Source organism: Myotis myotis, unplaced genomic scaffold (assembly GCF_014108235.1).
Source record: "Myotis myotis isolate mMyoMyo1 unplaced genomic scaffold, mMyoMyo1.p scaffold_m19_p_5, whole genome shotgun sequence".
NCBI classification, from domain to species: Eukaryota; Metazoa; Chordata; class Mammalia; order Chiroptera; family Vespertilionidae; genus Myotis; species Myotis myotis.
Genome location: NW_023416357.1, coordinates 29,486,259 through 29,504,993, shown reverse-complemented (window position 1 = coordinate 29,504,993; position 18,735 = coordinate 29,486,259). Strand labels below are relative to the sequence as shown.

The following is an 18,735-nucleotide window of genomic DNA, read 5'->3' as shown; positions in this document are numbered from 1 at the left end:
GGTGCTGAAGAAAAGCCCTTTCAGACCATGGCCCCCGGGGTGAGGGGCCGGACGGCTGTGCACAGACGAGCTGGGGGCTCTGCCACACTTGTCAAGCAGGCTGTTGGTGGCAGTCAGGCGGTGAGAATCCACGGCTAACCCTGAGGAGGGCACAGGAGGCCCGACCAGAGTGGACAGGCAGCACTGGGAGGGGGACTTGGGGGGAGAGTTTGGGAAGAGCAGAAAGACAGGGTCAAGCTGGCCAGGAAAGTCCAGGAAATGAACAGGAGCCTCTAACCTCAGCCCTGGGGGTGGCAGGCCCAGGGCCTTTCTCACCAGGTGGCTGGCGGCTTCAACCTGCCATGCTTCCTTCTGGAGCTGTGGCTGCAGGCGGCGTGCCTCTGCCTTCAATGCCATTTGAGGGCTGTGTCTGTGTGTGTTGATGGGTTGTCACTTAGGATCAGCTCAGAGATGTTTGAAGGGATGGTGGACAGAAGGGCTCTGGAGCAATGACCCAGGTGGGAGGTGGGTGGAGCAGGGCACCTCCCCTCCCCTGCCACACCCTCACTGCCCCTGCTGCCCTCACCCTTGCCAACCATTCAGTCTGTGACCTTGAAGCTGCAGAGGTAACTCGGCCACAAGACCCAAAACACAGTTCTGTTCTGGGTTTCCGCTTTGTTTTACTATGAAAATGTGTGATCATAGTAAAATATTTTAAAATTACTTTAACAAAAATAATAGAAGGAGTTAGCCCCTATGTGTGGTGGGGGAAGATCTCCAAGACTATTGTTTGTTGTGTGGAGACGCAGGGCATGGGAGAGCAGAAATCACGCACCCCACTCTGGGAAAGCCGACTGTGGGGACTAGATAGAGAAGCGTTGGAGCTGCTAGGAAGCCTGAGGGAGGCTGGGCCTGAGGGGAGGGGTTACATCCTTCTGTTGTTTGAATCGCCCCAGGAAATCCATGTGCTAGTTCCACAATGATCTACACTAATAAAAGAGAAAGATGCAAATTGACCACACCTTCGCAACACCCACCAGCTAATCATGAGTATGCAAATTAACACAACAAAGATGATGGGTTAATTTGCATACACAGGTGCTGAGCAGGCGTTCTGCACCACCCCAGCTGCTCTGGGCCTCTGGGCAGCGTGGGAAGGCAGAAAGGCGGCTCTGGGCCGGAGCGTAGGTGGAAAGGCGGCTCCAGAGTGAAGGCGGTGCTGGTAGCCAGGGGAAGGAAGGCCCATTCTTGCACGAATCTTCGTGCATCGGGCCTCTAGTGTAATAATAATAAATTTAATTTAAAAAGAAGCTGAGGGCTCCAGTAGAGGTCTACTGGGATACAGGGGTGTCCAGAGAGCCCTTCTGTACCAGTGAGGATAGCCTGCATGCAGGGGCCTCCCTCCAAGGGCCAGCCTCCAGCATCCCACCTACCTGGCTCCTCTCCTCCCCACCCCCTTCCCATGGAGGCTGTGGTTCCCCTCTGCTTTCCTGTGTCCACGGTTTCTGGGGAGTGAGGTGAGTCTGAACCCAGGGTGGCATTCCATGCCCATTCCCACCTGTGCCATCCACTTTCCACATAATGAAAACTAAAGTCACTTAGAGGAAGAGGCTGCCAGGAGGTGAAAATGCCAACCCACCAAATGAAGCATACTCTGAGGTGTGGCCTGTATTCTCAGGTGGGTACTGTGTTTCCATGTGTGTACTCTGCACCCCCAGGTGAGTGTCCTGCATCTCCAGGTGTGTGTCCTGTATGCCCAGATGTGTGCCCTGTATGCCCAGATGTGTGCCCTGTATGCTCAGGTATGTGTCCTGTATGCCAGATGTGTGTCCTGCATTACCAGGGGAGCTGACCCCTCCCTGGCCAATATTTCCCTTACGGGCACAAGGCAGTGTAGGCAGAAGTGGAGACTGATCAGGTATCACTCCTACTGGCCACAGACATGGCAGCCTGGATGCCCAGCAGGCTCTGTTCCTGTTTCTTCAATGTAAGGATTTTTCAACAGCTCAGGAAAGCCCCAGTGAGTCAAGGTCTGATTTATTTCATGGTCCATGGCCCCTGGCTCCAGGTGAAAACCCAGTCTCTCTCCTGGGCCTCTCTCATCTGCTTCCCTGGAAAGGCCCCCAACTCGTAGGGATGTTGTGTGTGCTTGGGGGCGTGGAGAGGGAGGAGGAGGAATATACAGAGGGGCAGGGAGGCAGATGGGAGATGGGACCTACTTTCCCAGCCAAGAGCTGGGCTCCCTTGGGACCCCTCTCCTGCTGGCCTCGGGGGTCCCTGGGCAGGAGAATGAGAGCTGTGTCCCTCCCCAACCCTGGGCCTTTGACCAAGCAGCCCCCACAGGACCCCTCCTGGAAGGGACCACACCAGCAAGCCCCTCAGCAGCTCTGGGCTCTGATGGTGTCAAACAGGACGGCAAGGGGCAGGGAGAAGAGTAGGTGGGAGGCAGGTGAGGTGTGGGGAGCCAGTACGTTCAGTTCTAGGGGAGCCATTAGCCTTCCCCGGATCCTGCTTGAGGCGGGGCAGGCGATGTCCTAGAGGGGTCAGGAGGGAACTGATACACTGGGTGTGGGGCAGACTGTGTTACCGGATTTGCATTTTTAAAGGAGGCTTAGAGAGGGCAGGGCAGTTAAAAGGTGGAATTACAGACCGGAGCAGCATGAGATACAGGGGCAGGTGCTGGGTACCCAGAAAGCAGCCACCCAGGAAATAGTCAAACAAAAGCTCCTGGCCAGGTGACCCATCTGAACCTGGGAACACCTGCCCCTGGGTGTCCACCAGGCTCCAGGGGCTGCCTCACCACTGGGTGGGCTGTCTCTCAGATATCACATGGTCTCCCTGGCCCCACACCCCCTCACAGGGTATAGATGCTCTAAAGACGGCCATGACAAGGTCCCAATTTCCAGCATAAACTAGGCCCCATTTCAGAATGACTCTTCCTGAACATGCTTGAGACTTGACAGCCTGAGGCAAAACCTATAGAAAAGGTGACACAGGACACACCCACAACAGGTGATAGTCACAGTTGCCACATAACATTAGCACACAGCACCCCAAACAGGAGGAATGAAAATTTGTGTTAGTGACATGCCTGCCAAAGGACCCGGTGTTTGTGAGCAGGGCCAGGTGTGTCTGTAGTCAGGGCCAGGTATGTTTGTGAGCAAGGCCAGGTGTGTCTGTGCCAGAGGCTAAGACCAACAAGTAGTTAGCATAATTATGCAAGAAGTCCACTGGAAGGCTAATGGACTTTGATATTCAGTAAGGGCTGAAAATCAGCATAATATTGCCCTGCTTTGGACAAATGGCTGAAGGCAGTCCCCTAAACCAGTGGTCGGCAAACTGCGGCTCGGCAAACTGCGGCTCGAGAGCCACATGCGGCTCTTTGGCCCCTTGAGTGTGGCTCTTCCACAACATACCGGCTCTTCCACAAAATACTGACTTCTGTGCATGGGCCACGAAGTTTCAATCGCACTTTACGTGGGCGCCCGCACGTGGTATTTTGTGGAAGAGCCACACTCAAGGGGCCAAAGAGCCGCATATGGCTCATGAGCTGTGATTTGTTGACTACGGCCCTAGCCTGATATTGTTCACCAAACTTTACCAGTGATATGCCTGTTTGCTTTGCTAAAGGGAAAATGTGTATTCTAGTAAATAAAAGCAAAGGGGACTGAGAAGTCAGAGAGCCTCTCAGCTAGAGGGTAAGGTCTCCACCCGGATCCCCATGCCTTCTAAATTTATATTTCTTGTCTAGTGTATCCGTTTGTGCACAGCCCCTTCTCCAGACCTTGAACCTTAGCCCCAAATGAATGAATAGTTCACATGTCTGTGAGCAGGGCCAGGTGTGTCTGTGAGCAGGACCAGGTGTGTCTGTGAGCAGGGCCAGGTGTGTCTGTGAGCAGGGCCAGGTGTGTCTGTGTGCAGGGCCAGGTGTGTCTGTGAGCAGGGCCAGGGGTGTCTGTGAGCAGGACCAGGTGTGTCTGTGAGCAGGGCCAGGTGTGTCTGTGAGCAGGACCAGGTGTGTCTGTGTGCAGGGCCAGGTGTATCTGTGAGCAGGGCCAGGTGTATCTGTGAGCAGGGCCAGGTGTGTCTGTGGGCAGGGCCAGGTGTGTCTGTGGGCAGGGCCAGGTGTGTCTGTGTGCAGGGCCAGGTGTGTCTGTGAGCAGGGCCAGGTGTGTCTGTGTGCCAGGCCAGGTGTGTCTGTGTGCAGGGCCAGGTGTGTCTGTGAGCAGGGCCAGGTGTGTCTGTGAGCAGGGCCAGGTGTGTCTGTTTGCAGGGCCAGGTGTGTCTGTGAGCAGGGCCAGGTGTGTCTGTGAGCAGGGCCAGGTGTGTCTGTGAGCAGGGCCAGGTGTGTATGTGCAGAGCCAGGTGTGTCTGTGAGCAGGGCCAGGTGTGTCTGTGAGCAGGGCCAGGTGTGTATGTGCAGAGCCAGGTGTGACTGTGAGCAGGGCCAGGCGTGTCTGTGAGCAGGGCCAGGCATGTATGTGCAGAGCCAGGTGTGTCTGTGAGCAGGGCCAGGTATGTCTGTGTGCAGGGCCAGTTGTGTCTGTGAGCAGGGCCAGGTGTGTCTGTGAGCAGGGCCAGGTGTATCTGTGAGCAGGGCCAGGTGTGTCTGTGAGCAGGGCCAGGTGTGTCTGTGAGCAGGGCCAGGTGTGTCTGTGTGCAGGGCCAGGTGTATCTGTGAGCAGGGCCAGGTGTGTCTGTGAGCAGGGCCAGGTGTATCTGTGAGCAGGGCCAGGTGTGTCTGTGAGCAGGGCCAGGTGTGTATGTGAGCAGGGCCAGGTGTGTCTGTGTGCAGGGCCAGGTGTGTCTGTGAGCAGGGCCAGGTGTAACTGTGAGCAGGGCCAGGTGTGGTTTTAAAGGGTGGCAGCAACAGCAGCTCTGTGCTCTCCTGGTTCCCTTCCTGGACAGAACATGGTTGTGCCCTGAATGTAAAGATAGGTGAGAATCATCTCCACTCTCGCTCCCCCAAGCACATGCCCAGCAACTCATTGCTGATGTCCCATGAGCTCCCTTGTCCTGTCCCCAATCTACACCTTCAGCTGCTGGAAGTTCCTGCAGTCTGAGCTGGCCAGTGGAGCTGGCCATCTTGCCTTATAACCAGGTGCCTTCTGGCTCCCAAGGCCCCTCACAGCCTGTAGCTCCCTCCTACTTCCCCTCCGTCCTCGGGTGCCATTGTCTGTGGCATGCTGGGCATTACCAAGCCAACTGACACACTATCCTCCCCAAGTAGGAGCTGGGTGCACCCAAATGGCTGACCCTTACTGGAGTGACGGCCTGAGCAAGCTGCATGAACACTGGGTGAGCAGCCAGAGAGCGTGCGGAGTGGGGCAGGGGGCAGGCCAGCAGCATGCATGGGGCTGGGGACTGGCTCCTGCCGTAGGGGTCCCAGAGCTCACACAGGACCATCACACCACCTCATAGTCCCATGGCCCTACCTGGGGACTGACGTGCGAGACCCTCCTGATGGCCCCTTTGCCCAGGGAGCCTCTGCCTCACAGACAGCCTCCCTGGGGCCGCCTCTGGGAAATGCTGGACCTGACCAGCCTCTCCTCCCCAGGAGCCGCATCCTCTGCCCGAGGCCTGCTCTGGGCCCTGATCTCAGGCTCTCAAGGGGGAGCCTACAGAGAGAGCCCTGTGGCCCCAGCCCTGCCCAGGAGCATGTCCGCAGCGGCAGCCACTGTCCTCAGGCTCCATTCTGCCCCACTCAGCCAAACTGCTGGAAACTCAGTCCCACCCTTGAGAGGGACAAAACCCCGCCCCCACCACTAATCTTCCTGAGCTCGGAGCACGTGGTGGAATGAAGACACCTGTGCACTAAGAACCCACTCTACGGAGAAACGTCCTGCAGCCAGGGCCACCTGATTCCACCATGAACACAAGAGAAACGTTCTCTGCCAAATCACCAGGTGTAGGTGTCTAACTCTGGTGAGACATCACACAATCCTAATTCCGGAACCTTCTGGTGTAACCAGAGTTATTCAGAAATCCCACTGGAGAAGTCCCCTTTTCAAGAGAACAGGACCCTTGTGATTCAGACGCCTGTGGGCCTGGATGGGAAGCCACACCTGCTGAGCTCCTGGCGAGGCAGCCGGCCTCCAAGGAGGCTGCTCCCGGCAGTGGCTCTGCTGTCTAAATGCAGGATCTCGGCTTGGGTTCTTGACATTAACCTCTTCCTCTAATGGCACAGCGCCAAACCCCTCGGGTGGGCTGAGTTTCCTGGGATGCACATGTTGCAAGCTCGATTGGGAAATGAGTGGACGGGCCCCACCCACTGTGCTCTGCGGGAATGGGGTGTGTCTCTGAGGCTGGTGACAGATGCCGCCACAAGCCCTGCAGGTAGGAAAGGGCTCCCAGGAGAGTGGGCATCAGAAGGAAGCCGCCCAGGCTCCCTGAGCTCCTGCCTGGGCGTCACTGGTCCTCCACCCCATGGACTTCTGAGGGGTGGGTGTGGTGCCACCCAAATCCTCCGAATCTTTTTATGGTTTCTTTCTCTTTCTTTCTTTCTTCCTTCCTTCCTTTCTTTCTTTCTTTTTTTCTTCCTTCCTTCCTTTCTTCCTTCTTTCCTTCCTTCCTTCCTTTTTTTGTTAATCCTCACCTGAGGATATTTTCCCATTGATTTTTAGGGAGAGTGTTAGAGAGGAAGGGAGAGATAAACATCAATGTGAGAGAAACACATAGATTGGTTGCCTCCTTCACAAGCCCCGACCAGGGCCTGGGCCGGGGAGGAGCCTGCAATCAAAGTACATGCCCTTGATCGGAAATGAACCTTTGACCCTTTGATCTGCAGGTTGACCCTCTATCCACTGAGCCAAACAGGTTAGGGCTGAATCTCTATACCCACTGGGGGTCTGAGGTACCTCTCACCACCAGGACTAGGAATCAGAGCCCTTGGATCGTCACTGGTACCACTGCTGGGATCCCCAAGGCCCAGGGTCTGTGTGAGAAGCCCCACAGGCCCTGGAAATGCAAGCATTCCTGAGGGTCTGATAAACGGACTCCCGCGCAGACCTCGATGGAGGTCCTGACACTTGCAGGGTTGACCGGCAGCCAGGGAGCAGTTCTGGTGATGGAGCTGAGCTGAGTGCACCTATGGGGAGGCTGTGGGCGCAGGAGGAGCCTTGCCACATGGTGCTGGACTCTCAAAGGCAACCAGGGAGCTCCAAACAAAGTGTGCAGAAGGAGAAAAAAAAAAAGTAGAGAGAGCCTGTGCCTCCCTCTCCTCAGAGACCTCCACAGCAGGTGATCCTGGGACCCAGGCACCAAGGACCCAGGAAGGCCCTCCCAGGAGTGCTTCATGGGCACCATTAGGGCCTGGTCCCAGGACACTGATCTGGAGGGAGAGGGTGTTGGGGGGATAATGGCAAGAGCCCCCAGGTAAATGCCACAACTTCCCCAGAGGCACCGAAGAAGGCTGAGGCCTGGCCAGCAGGTCTAGGGAGATCTGCTGCTCACGGAGGCAATCCGCCAGGTTCCCACAGGCCCTGACCTCCTGGGTATTCAGATATGTGTGTGTGAGGCCCTCAGCAAAGGCAAGGTCAGGATGGGACATTAAGTTCAAAAGCCCATAGGGACCTGAGCCGGAGGCAGCTGGTGTCTGTCCACCTCCCCCTTCCACTATCATCCCACCAGAGGCTCAGGCCCCCAGCGTCCAGGTCTAGGAGTGTCAGTGCTGCCCCATGGACAGGGCACCCCCTCCAGTAAACAGCCCAGGGGAACAAAGGCCATCAGAATCCTGTGGACCCCCCCAGGGCCAGCCCAGCCCTGCCCCCACCATCTTCAGCTCTTTATTTGAGTCCATTTGAGTACAACACGGCCCTTTAGCAATTGTTCACATTGCTAATCATAACATGGCCACCAACCCCGCAGTGCCCCGGACACTCGATGTCAATGGCCACTCGTCTACCCGAGGGCCGTCCCAGGCAGCGGGAGCCTCCAAGAGCTGCACAAAGCCGCCTTTCTGAGTCCACAGGCGCCCGCCAAGTGCACGGGGATGGTCTCAGAGCCCCAGCTCGGCGTGGAGAGCAGCCCTGCAACCCAGCTCCCTGCCCTTCACAGTCCTGGTATTGAGCAGCCTGACAGGCTGGGCTGGCTGGACTATGGCTGTGTGAGTGGGATGCAGCTCATGTCTTGTCATGTAGCCTCAGGCTGCTGCCCAGAAGGCCCAAGGGTCCAAGAAGCCTGAGAACTAAATCATACCCCTGCTATTCCCTGTTCACAGGTCAAAGGTAATTTCTCCCGGACACAAGAGAAGAAAGAGCAGAGGAGGCAAGCTTCCCCAGGTCACCCAGCCACCCGAGGGCCGGGGCCCATCCTGTCACTGTGTCCTCACCCTGGGTCCCCAAAGGACCTGGGCAGGACAGGGCTGGGCGGAATGGGGCAGCCCCAGGACAGGCTGTGAGCTCTCCAAAAGGAGGCTCATGGGCCAGGAAAACCGAGGAAGGTGGAGTTGTCTTTCCCTACGGCTCAGAAGAATTGGTGTTGCAGAAGCTTCTCCAGCACCATGGGGTTGGTGGTTTCAGGGGGACCCACCTCCCAGGAGCCACACTTTGCTGCAGCCCCCAGAGCCACCCTGGTATCTGTCAGCATGTTTCCTGTGAAACCCAAGCACACAGCTGGCCAGCAGTAGCCAAGGGGAGCGCTGGGCACAGGGAGCTAAGAAAATGAGGGTCTCACAGGTTAGGGAGAGCCCTCCAGGGCAACGTAGCCACCCCACTCAGGGCCCAGGACCGCAGAGCAGCTGGAAGGAAGGTCCCCCAGAACCAACAGGAACAGAAAAGCAAGGAGCTTGCTGCTGCCTGCCCAACTCAGGGACCCAAGCAGTCCTTAGAGTGGCCCCAAACCAGCATGGGTACCGGGCTCCAAGATGCCTGCCCAGTGACCCACGAATTAAATTCCATTCCTGTCACAAGACGTTCTGCCAACAGAGCACCTAGCAGGAGCCGTGCCATGAAATGGGGGAGAAAGAAGACCCGGGAGCACAGGTACACGTAGGGCAGACAGGATGGAGAACTGGCAGATACTTCTCGTCAATAAACAGGCATCTACCATGTGGGGGTGACACTCACCCTCTCGCCAGAAGTGCCCTGAGGGTTAGATGAGGACACGCATAGAAAATTCTAGCCACTGATCCCGTCCTCAGTCAATGAGCACAAGCCCCCAGCCCCACAAGGAACCAGCTGGGATAGAGGGGTGTCTCGTCCTATAGCCAACCTGGGGTCCGGAGGGCTCCCTATGCAGGGGGCTAGTATACTGGTGGCCCCGCATTAGGTGTGTCCTGTCGTCACCCTAGAACCTGAAAATGAGATCTTGTTTGGGAAAAGGTTCTTTGCAGATGTGATCAAGCCAAAGGCGTTGAGATGAGCTCGGCCTGGGTCATCCGGGCAGCCCCGAGTCCAGCGAGAGTGTCCTCATGAGACAGAAGAAGACACGGACACATGAGGGAGGCCACACAACGACAGAGGATGAGAGTAGAGTGCCGGGTGCTGGAAGAGGTGGGAAGGACCCTCCCTTAGAGGTTCCGGAGGGAGTATGCCTGGGACACCTGGATCTCAGGCTTCTGGCCACAGAGACGAGTGTGTGAAAGGCCCGGAGAAGGCAATGCTATCGGGTGTGGCACAGAGAACCCAGGGGCAAGACCCAGCAGAAGGTCCCCGTGCAGTGGATTCCAGAGGCCCTTGGAGGTCACTCCGAGCCAGGATGAGCTCTAAGTAGGGGACTGCCAAAGGACACCTGTCCTCTAAGATACCCACTCTGGCTTCAGGCTGGAGGTATTTGGGCAGGAAATAAAGGTGGGTACACATTCAGGGCGAGGAAAAATACTGGTGAAGCACATGAGACCGGGACAGGAAACGTTTAAAATCGGGGCAAAGATAAACATGTGCGCCTGCGGCTGGCCCCTGCCAGGGGGGGCCCTTCCTGAGGGATGAGCTGGGGCCGGAGTCGCTCCCCAGGGCTTCTCCTGCTTTGGAGCTGCCCAGGCCAAACCAACAAGGATTGCAGGCAACTGAGGGCGGGTCAGAAAGAACTGGGGTCTGCTCAGGCCAGCGCAGGGACAACAGGGACAACAGGAATGCGCCCAGAAAGGACAGAGGACCTGCGGGAAAGGGCTGCTGACCAGGTCTGCCTGGTTCTCAGTGTGTCAGTACCTTTAAGCCTCAAAGATCTCCTGCCCCCAAAAGCAGCCAATGTGGGAAGAGACTGACAGAGCACTGTAGTCAGAAAGGAAGAATGGAGGTCTGAGCAGGGCCCACCTGAGGCTGAGACGCTGAGGAACCTGGCACAGCTGTGAAGTGCAGCACGCCTTAAAGAGAAGTGGGAGTGTTCCCTGCAAACACCATCTTCACCTGGCCAGGCACTGTTCAGCCCAGACAGCACACGGGCCACGGTGAAGGGGTTTTCAGCCAGGCCACCCCTCAGAGTCAGCTGGGAACTTTGAAAATACGAATGCTGCACTCCTACTTCCTGAGATGGAACCAGTCAGGCCTTCCAGCCCACAGGGCAGCAAGGAAGAGTGGACAATGAGAAAACCCTTCTTCCTCAATACACCCATGTGCTAACAGGAGAGAGAAAGGAAGCAGGCTGGACCCAGGAAGAGGGAACCCTGGACAGGCCAGCCGTGCACTCCGCTGTTTCTCTGTGGGCACTGGCTGGTGCTGGAGAGCTGAGCACACTGTTCACAGCTGTTCCTGGAGGGACGTGCTGGGTGAGCTGGCAGGAGACCGAATCAGCTCAGCTTCTCAACCCACAACTTGGATTCAGGAGACTCTGGATTGCTAATGCCTTGACATGCCAACAGGACACATATAAAAACTCTCTAGAGAAAGAGATTGCCATCGAGACCATAGAATATTTCTATAAACATGTTTTGATTACAATATCTAGTACACAGTAAAAAAAATAACCAGGCATATGAGGGGGAAAAGTGCAGAACAAATGCAACAGGAACAATCTAGAGGTTCCAATTATTGGCACTTGATCAGATACTGGGGTTGAAGTAACTATGCATGCCATGTGCAAAGATGGAAAATTCCAGCAAAAACTGGGAGCTATAAAAATGTAGATAGCAACTTTGGAAGAGAATATGTTAGAAATTCTGGCACTAAAAAACACAATAACTAAAATTGAGAACTCGGTGGATATGTTTAACAACAGAGCAGATTCAACACAGCATTAACAAGAACTCATGAATTGGAAATACCCAAGAGAAAACACCTAGATGTGATGTAAACGTGTGTGTGTGTACAGACATGTATATACGGACAAAAACAACAGAAATAATAAATATAAGCACAAAATTAATAAATTAGAAAATAAATATACACTACAGAGGTCCAACAATATAAAAAGGTTGTGCCTTAAGAGAAAACTCCAGCCATGGCTGTCCTTGTCAGCAGACCCTACCTTGTATTGAAAGAAGAAGTAATGTCAATCTTACACAAATTCTCCCAAAGAAGAGTACAAGATGGGACATTCCCAATCATTTTATAAGACTAAAATAATCCTGCTACCAAAACTTAATAAGGGTGTTACAAGTAAAGAATAATTTATGGCCCTGGCCGGGTGGCTCAGTTGGTTGGAGCATCATTCATGCACCAAAAAGCTTGTGTGTTCGATTCCCAGTCAAAGCACATGCCTAGGTTTTGGGTTTGATCCCTGGTTGGGGCTTGTACAGGAGGCAACCAAATGATGTTTATGTCTCACATCAATGTCTCTCTCTCTCTTTCTCTTCTCTCTTTTTCCCTCTTCCCCTCCCTCCCTTTCTCTCTCTCTAAAAAAATCAACAAACATATCCTCGGTTGAGAATTTTTAAAAAAGAATAATTTATGTCAATATCACTTATGAATGTAAATGCAAAAATCCTAAACAAATATTAACAAACTGAAGCCAGTAATAAATAAAAAGAATCAATACCTTACAATTGGGTCAGGTTTATGCCAGGAATGCAAGGTTGGTTTAACATTAACATCAATCAATATCATTCATCACACTAACAGAATAGAGGATAAAAATCATATTATCTTCTTAATGAATGCAGGAAAAGCATTCAATGGAGTTCAGCATTTATTAACCATAAAAATTCTTAGCAAATTAGAAAAAAAAGGAAATTCCTTAATTTGATACAAACCATCACACTTAACAATAGTGGTCCTGACACAAGGAGAGAAATGAACTGATGAGACAGAATAAAGCCCCAATAGACCCAAGCATATATTGACACATTCAGAATGACAAAGGTGGCCCTGCAGGGAGAAAAAAAAAAAAAGGGAAAAGAATGATTTTAGTCAGTGGAGATGGGCTGATTGAATGGACACATGAAAAAAAGCACACTGGGTCCTGACACCATCAGCTCAGGCCTATGGCAGAGTGAAGCAGGGAAGGCAGGGTAATGAGGCTGCAAGAAGATAATGCACAAGAGCATCTGATGTCCTCAGGGCAGGGGAAGATTCCTTACCCAGGACACAAGCATCACTACCCCCAAAGGAAAAGCTTATCAAATGGCACCGAGTTAAAATTAAGAACTTCTATTCATCAAAAAATATTATGGGGGGAGTGAAAAAGCAAGCTACAGGGAAGGAGGAATCAGCTATTAATAATGAACATAGGCTCCTCTCAGTCTATGAGGATCCCGGTTCATCAACAGGAAAGAGACAACCGTCTCTAGGACAAGGGCAAGGACTTGGCCCAGCATTCAGTGAGAGCACACTGGATGCCCAATACACAGGGAAAGTGCAAAAAAACACAAGGCAGATACCACCACACCCTCCAGAATGGCGGACGACTGAAATGGCGGTGATGCCAAGTGCTGGGGGATGAGGAGCAACAGGGAACGGTGGGGCACATGGTTCCAGCTGCCTTGGCAACGTGGACTGCAGGGGGACATCAGGATAAACGAGGGCCTACACTCGTCACCAACAGAAACGCTCGCACATGTGCTCCAGAGAGCATCACAGGAAGGTCAGGCAGCTTCATTCACAACGGCCAAAAAATGGAAGTGCCCCGCACCCATCAGCCACACCGTGGGTAAATGACGGTGGTGGGCTCCCAGCACGGCACATACACACTGGACACGTGAGACCACACGAGAGAGCCGCTCACACAGCGCTGACAGAAATAAGCCAGCACCGAAGAATGTGTTCTCCGTGGCTCCCTAGATATAAAGGTTGAACACAACTACAATGGAAGGTGGTAAAACCACAGCAAAGGCACAGGGGCCCCCAGGAACAAAAGAGCAGCCACCACATCCGGCCCGGGGACAGCTGGGTGCCAGCATCCCAGGGAAGGCAGGGCGGTGATGGGAGGCTCAGATGACCTCCTTCATCCTCCAGCGCCATTCTGTCCACAGCCTGCCCCTGACACAGGCACAGGGGCTTGCGGCCAACCCTGCGCCAGAGGCAGGTGGGACATTTGGCACATGCAGCACCATGGCGGCCACAGATAGACGCCATCACTGTCTTAACTCCTGGTTTGGGATGGGTGTGGGACAGCGTTAGAAAACCAGAGCGGGGTGGGGGACAGGGAGGGGCCGAGAGTCATCAAGTGGACAGTGGTGAGAACCCTGAGGCACGCATGGTGTGTGAAGCACGCTTCCTTAGGGGCACCCTGCAGGCTCCTGGGAGCTCACTCCAGTCAGATGTGAGGGGGCATCTGAGTTAACACCGACTCTGGGGCTAGACTCCTGGGTGTGAGGCCCACATGCACACACACCCCAGGGAAGCTCAACCTGCCCGCCTAGCTCATCCTTTGCCAAGAGGAGATGAGACAGTGGGGAGTGTGAGGCCTAAATGAGGTCACCTAGAGGATGCTGGCTGTTTTGTGACATTCCAGCTAGAGTGAGAGCTCCCCAGGGTGGAGGCCACGCCAGCTTACCTGGCACCTGGCAGGTGCTCAGACATCTGCTGAACAAAAGGGTGCAACAAGGTTACAGGATGAGATCTCGAGAAAAGTGGCCCAGGGCGGGGGAGATCACGCGGAGCCCACACGGGATGCCCCACTTAGCATGCCAAGAAAATCAGAGACTTGGGCCCGACGGAGACAAGCTGGGGACATGTGGAGACACTGAGCCACAGGAGAAGAGGGCATAAAGGACTCCAGGTAGGTAAGGACGTTTCACAAATCTAATTTAAAAGAGAAAAAGTCACCCAGCTGGTGTGACTCAGTGGTTGACTATCGACCTATGAACCAGGAGGCAGCCACGGTTCAATTCCCAGTTAGGGCACCTGACAGGGTTGTGGGCTTGATCTTCAGTGGGGGGCGTGGAGGAGGCAGTCAATCAATGACTCTCTCATCGTTGATTTCTCTCTCCCTCTCCCTTCCTCTCTGAAATCAATAAAGATATATATATATATTTTTTAAAGTCAGCGTGAATGTGGTCTTATAAGGATGAGCTCACAGTGCCCACAGCTAAGAAGCTCAGGTCTCCGAGTGTATGGGGGGTTGCAGAAGACATTTTAGTGTGGTGCAAAAGTCAGAAAGCCATCATTTTCTTATACTTTGTGAAAGATTTTTTACATTTGCTCTCCAGAGAAGGTCCTGCATTTGGACGTTTAGAGAGTCATTCACAGTCACAACTGAGCTGCCATTACAAGTCTTTGTACAGTAAAGGGAAAATATGGAAGTGAAAACCAGTCTTAATTCCTCTATTAGGAACCGAGATTTGGACACAGTTCCTGGATTTGGATGCTGTGTTCCTGTGGGGAGCTGCCCTTCCTCCATATGCAGGTCCTGGGGGCTGCCAACGGATCACAGACCCTGCAGCCTCCCCCGGTGACCCCAGCAGAGCCAAGTAAAGCCAAGTAAAGTTCCTGGCACTTGAAAGCTGCCCAGGAGGCTCTGCGGAGGTGAGATGCCATGGTTAGGGATGGCATGGATTATGACACGGTGGCTACCTCCCCACCCAAAGAGGAAGCTGGTCTCCCAGGAGGGGGCTGAACAGTGGTGAGGGCTCACATGGGATTTGGAGACAGGTAGTGTGGGCCCCACCCAGGCAGCTCCGCTCTTTCCTTCCCACCTGTTACTTAAGCAGTGTCTGCTCTCCTGCCTAGTCCCAGCATCTGCCTGGTCCTGGGTTTGTAGGCTCAGGTGGACTTGGCCCCAGGCCCAAACCACCCTCAGTCCAGGGGACATGTGGAGACACTGTGCCACAGGAGAAGAGTTTCTGGACAGGAGCTCAGGGCCTGGATCTCACAGCCCGAGGAGGACCTGATACTTCAAGGTGCCGCAGGGCCCCTTGCTCAAGATCCCCAGATGGCATCTCTGTGCATGCTCCTCCAGCCTCACCAGCAACATCACCAGCTAAATATAGGCCTGGCTCCAAGTCAGCACAGCCTCTCCCCAGGAAGCCTTTCCTTAAAAAAAAAATCTTTCAATTACAATTTACTTTCAATATTGCTTTGTTTTGGTTTCACGTGTACAGCATAGTGGCTGGACAATCAATACACTTTACAGAGTGTTCCCCTCGCGACTCCCAGTGCTTCTCAGCCTCTTCCACAGGGAGCAGCTCTGCTGCCCCGCGGGAGGGAAGCCACCAGGACGCGACGGCCCTGAGGACAGTCTGGCTGCTCAAAGGTTTCTCTTAAACCTCCATCAGCGCTGAGTAGCTTTAATTTTCTTTATCAAATGTGTGCATTTTCCACCATTAGCATTTATAACCACGTACATAGTTATTTGTTGCAACTTTAAAGGATCCAGGAAGATCAGCCAAACAACGCAGGAGAGATAAGAATGCAGCACAGCTTCCTCTAATCTCCATCACCTCATCACTCCATAGAGATGCAGATCCATTTTTTTTTTTTTTATTGTAGCCCTTAAATTGTGGTACCTTTCTGAGTCAGACCCCTTTGGAAACCATGCCCACAGAACCCTCACTGGCATGCATTTGCAGACACTCCCAGCTCCCAGGAAGTTCCCCAGCACCACCTCCCCCCACCACCTCCCATCACTGAGCCCTGTGAGTCCCACTGTGTGATGGGAACAGGGGCTGGTACCTGAGACAGGACCTTGGAATCCAGTTTAAGGCATTGGGAAGCCTTGAGGCCTGATTCACCGCCCACTACACACACCCCATTTCCTGCCTGTTTGCAGCTCTCCCTCCCCAGCCCCATCACTTCATCCCCGGATGTGATCCCAGTGCACTCAGAGTTCAGGTCAGTTTACTGCTCACTTCCTAGAGGCCAGGGGCTGGTCTAGGCTCTGGGGACAACCCCGCTCCCGCTCCCGCTTGTGCTCTCGGAGAGGGCGGCCAGGGTTGCTGGGTCCTTTTATCAGCGTCCCCCAGGGACGCCGCAAGTATCTAATAAATGTCAGGGGAATCAGCCAATGAAATGCGCAGGTGGATGACAGCATAGCCGGCTCGTCCCAAAAGGTGTCGGATCCTCGGAGAACACACGACGCCTATCAAAATAGCAGTCCCAACAGGGAAGCGCGAATTAATTTCCCCCCCACCGCGTCGCAAGGCTTCTGGACAAAACCGAAACCGCAGAATGAAGGGTTTCTCAGGACTCGCTCTCAAAGGCGGGCACTGGCCGCAGAGGTGCGTGGGAAATGCACCGGCAGCAACCTCTTTATCCTGCGGGTTCGGTGCTCACAGGCGATCAGAAGACGGAATACCCCTTGGGAAGCTTCGATTTGCAGACTGTAGGCCTGACACTTGGCCCGGGAAAGGTGACGTTTGTGCCGGACCCATTGGGCTGGGACCCTGAGAGGGGCAGCGCAGCCCTTGCCGGAATCACGTTCATTCTGGGCCCCTGGACACAAACGGCCGTTCCGTGCTGTAGGGCAGCGGCTTCATTTCAAACCCGTTCAGTCCTAATTTCCCACTGTCTCGTGGGGAGCGGCACCCCAGGCCCGGGCGTCGCTAAACAGCGCTCCTGCGGCTGGACGTGAAGGGCGGGGAGATACACTGCCGCGCGGCGCAGGAAAGAAGGCGCAAGAGGCACCTCCGTGAAGAAAGGCCAAGGGCCTCGCTTGGGGCCCAATTATAAACCTGTGCTTTGCACCGCCAGTCCCTCCCGCCCCTCTCCCGTGTCTCCCTTCCCGCACCCTGCACAGCGCCGACCGCCGCGCAGCCCGGGCGCAGGTGGCGGGCGGCGCAGGCTGGCCCGAGGCCCTGCGTCCCCGAGGGGTGTCCGTCTGCCCGGCGCCCCGGTACCGAGCCCCGCGATCGCTTACCTCGCAGACGCAGGGACTGCTGCGGCGGCGCCTCCGCGACTCGGCCGCTCGCAACCGAGTGCCTGGCGGTGCGCTCGCGCCGCCGCCGCCCGGCCCCGCCCCGGCCCCGCCCCGGCCCCGCCCCCACTGGTCTGCTCACGCCCCCCCAGCCTCGCTTCGCCTGCTCCACCGCCCCCACCCCTCCGAGCGCCCCACGCCCCCCGCGCGCCCCAGACCCCCCAAGCCTACCGTCGGCCCCGTCCACACCGGCCCGAGCTTGCCCCCAGCCTCGCCCCGGCCCCCACCCCAGCCCACCCGGGCGCTCCGGGCCCCGCCCCCGTCCTTCCAAGCCGGGGGAGCGCGCTGGACGCACGGAGGCCGGTCCCAGCGCCGCCTCTGCCTTACAAGGCCGTCTCTGCGCAGGCCACCGGCTCTACGCCCAGGGCCGTGGGAACCTCGCGGGGCAGTGCCCGTAGGGCCCGCAGCCGGGTCTCCGCGCCACCTCCCACCAGGGCGCAGGCGATGGAGGGTGGAGGCGGAGGGAAGATGAATGGGTGCGCAGACGGGCCTTCCAGGATGGGGCGGCCAAGAGCACTGTCCTCTTCGCTAAGGCGCTCGGGCCAGGAGGGGGCCGGGGTGGCGGGGGACTCGGACCCCACGGAAGGTGGGAAGGTCAGGGAGCGGGGAGTGGGCCGCGTCCAGAGAATTGAGGGTACCCGGGGGAAGGGATGTGCGGCGAGCACCTGGGTGGAGCACCGAAGCAAGGCAGCAGGTCCGTGCCCAGCACCAGCAGCAGCAGCAGCACCATGGGCAGCTGGCTCACCTTCCCCGGGACAAGCAGCGGCTGCACCACCACCTCAGCCTCCACTCAGCTGCGGCCTTCCTTCTTCCTATGGACAAAGTGGGTCTCCCCTGGTTGCCTGTGTGAAAAGCGTCATCCTGAAATCCTCTTCCAGTTTCTTTGCCCTCCCCTCCCCTCCTCTTCCCTCCCCTTCTTTGGGACACCTGCTGCCTGTTCCCCCCACCTGGCCCTTACTGCCCAGGAGAGGGGCAGGCCTGCCTTCAGCAGAAGGTTCTCCAGCCAGGATGACAGGGAGTACTGGCCGGAGTGCTGTGACTTGGGGTGCAGGGGTCTCCCTCTCACCCTCCAGTGGAAGAGGTCTCCTCAGGCTACTGAGAGGCTCAGCCTCCAGCAGGGAGGGTGGCCCTGAGATCACTTCTAGCTTCACTGCTATGGTTCCCTTGGAGCTAGCCAAGGAGCCCCACCCCAGGCTCTGTCTTCAACCTCCTGGCTAAAGACACCCCCCCCCCCCATCACCACACACACACACACACACACACACACACACACACACACGCTCTGTCCTCTCTCTCCCAGCTGCAGACGCCCTCCCTATAAACACTTCTAGATTCTATCCTCATTCTCCTCAATGAAGATCCCCTGCCCACACATTCCCATCCTCCAGGTGTGTCCTGTCAGCACCTCAGCTGACCGACAAGCACCGGAAGCAGGAGTCAGCCTGTGGGAGCACAGCTTCCAGGCTCACCGCAGAGTCCAGCCAGGTCAGGGAGCCTGGCAAAGGCGACAGAAGTTGGGGTGCTGAACCTGAG

General features: G+C 55.6%; 1 protein-coding gene across 7 annotated transcripts in view; it reads right to left on the bottom strand.

The window, feature by feature from the left end:
• The window catches only part of LOC118655822 (tubulin polymerization promoting protein), a 54,182-nt gene extending 36,939 nt beyond the window's left edge, over positions 1 to 17,243 (bottom strand). For all 7 annotated transcript variants that reach the window (XR_004967410.1, XR_004967406.1, XR_004967407.1 and 4 more), the window contains exon 1: positions 17,146 to 17,243. The gene's annotated coding sequence lies outside the window, so the exon portion shown is untranslated. The remainder of the gene's footprint in view (positions 1 to 17,145) is intronic.
• Between the last annotated feature and the right edge of the window lie 1,492 nt (positions 17,244 to 18,735).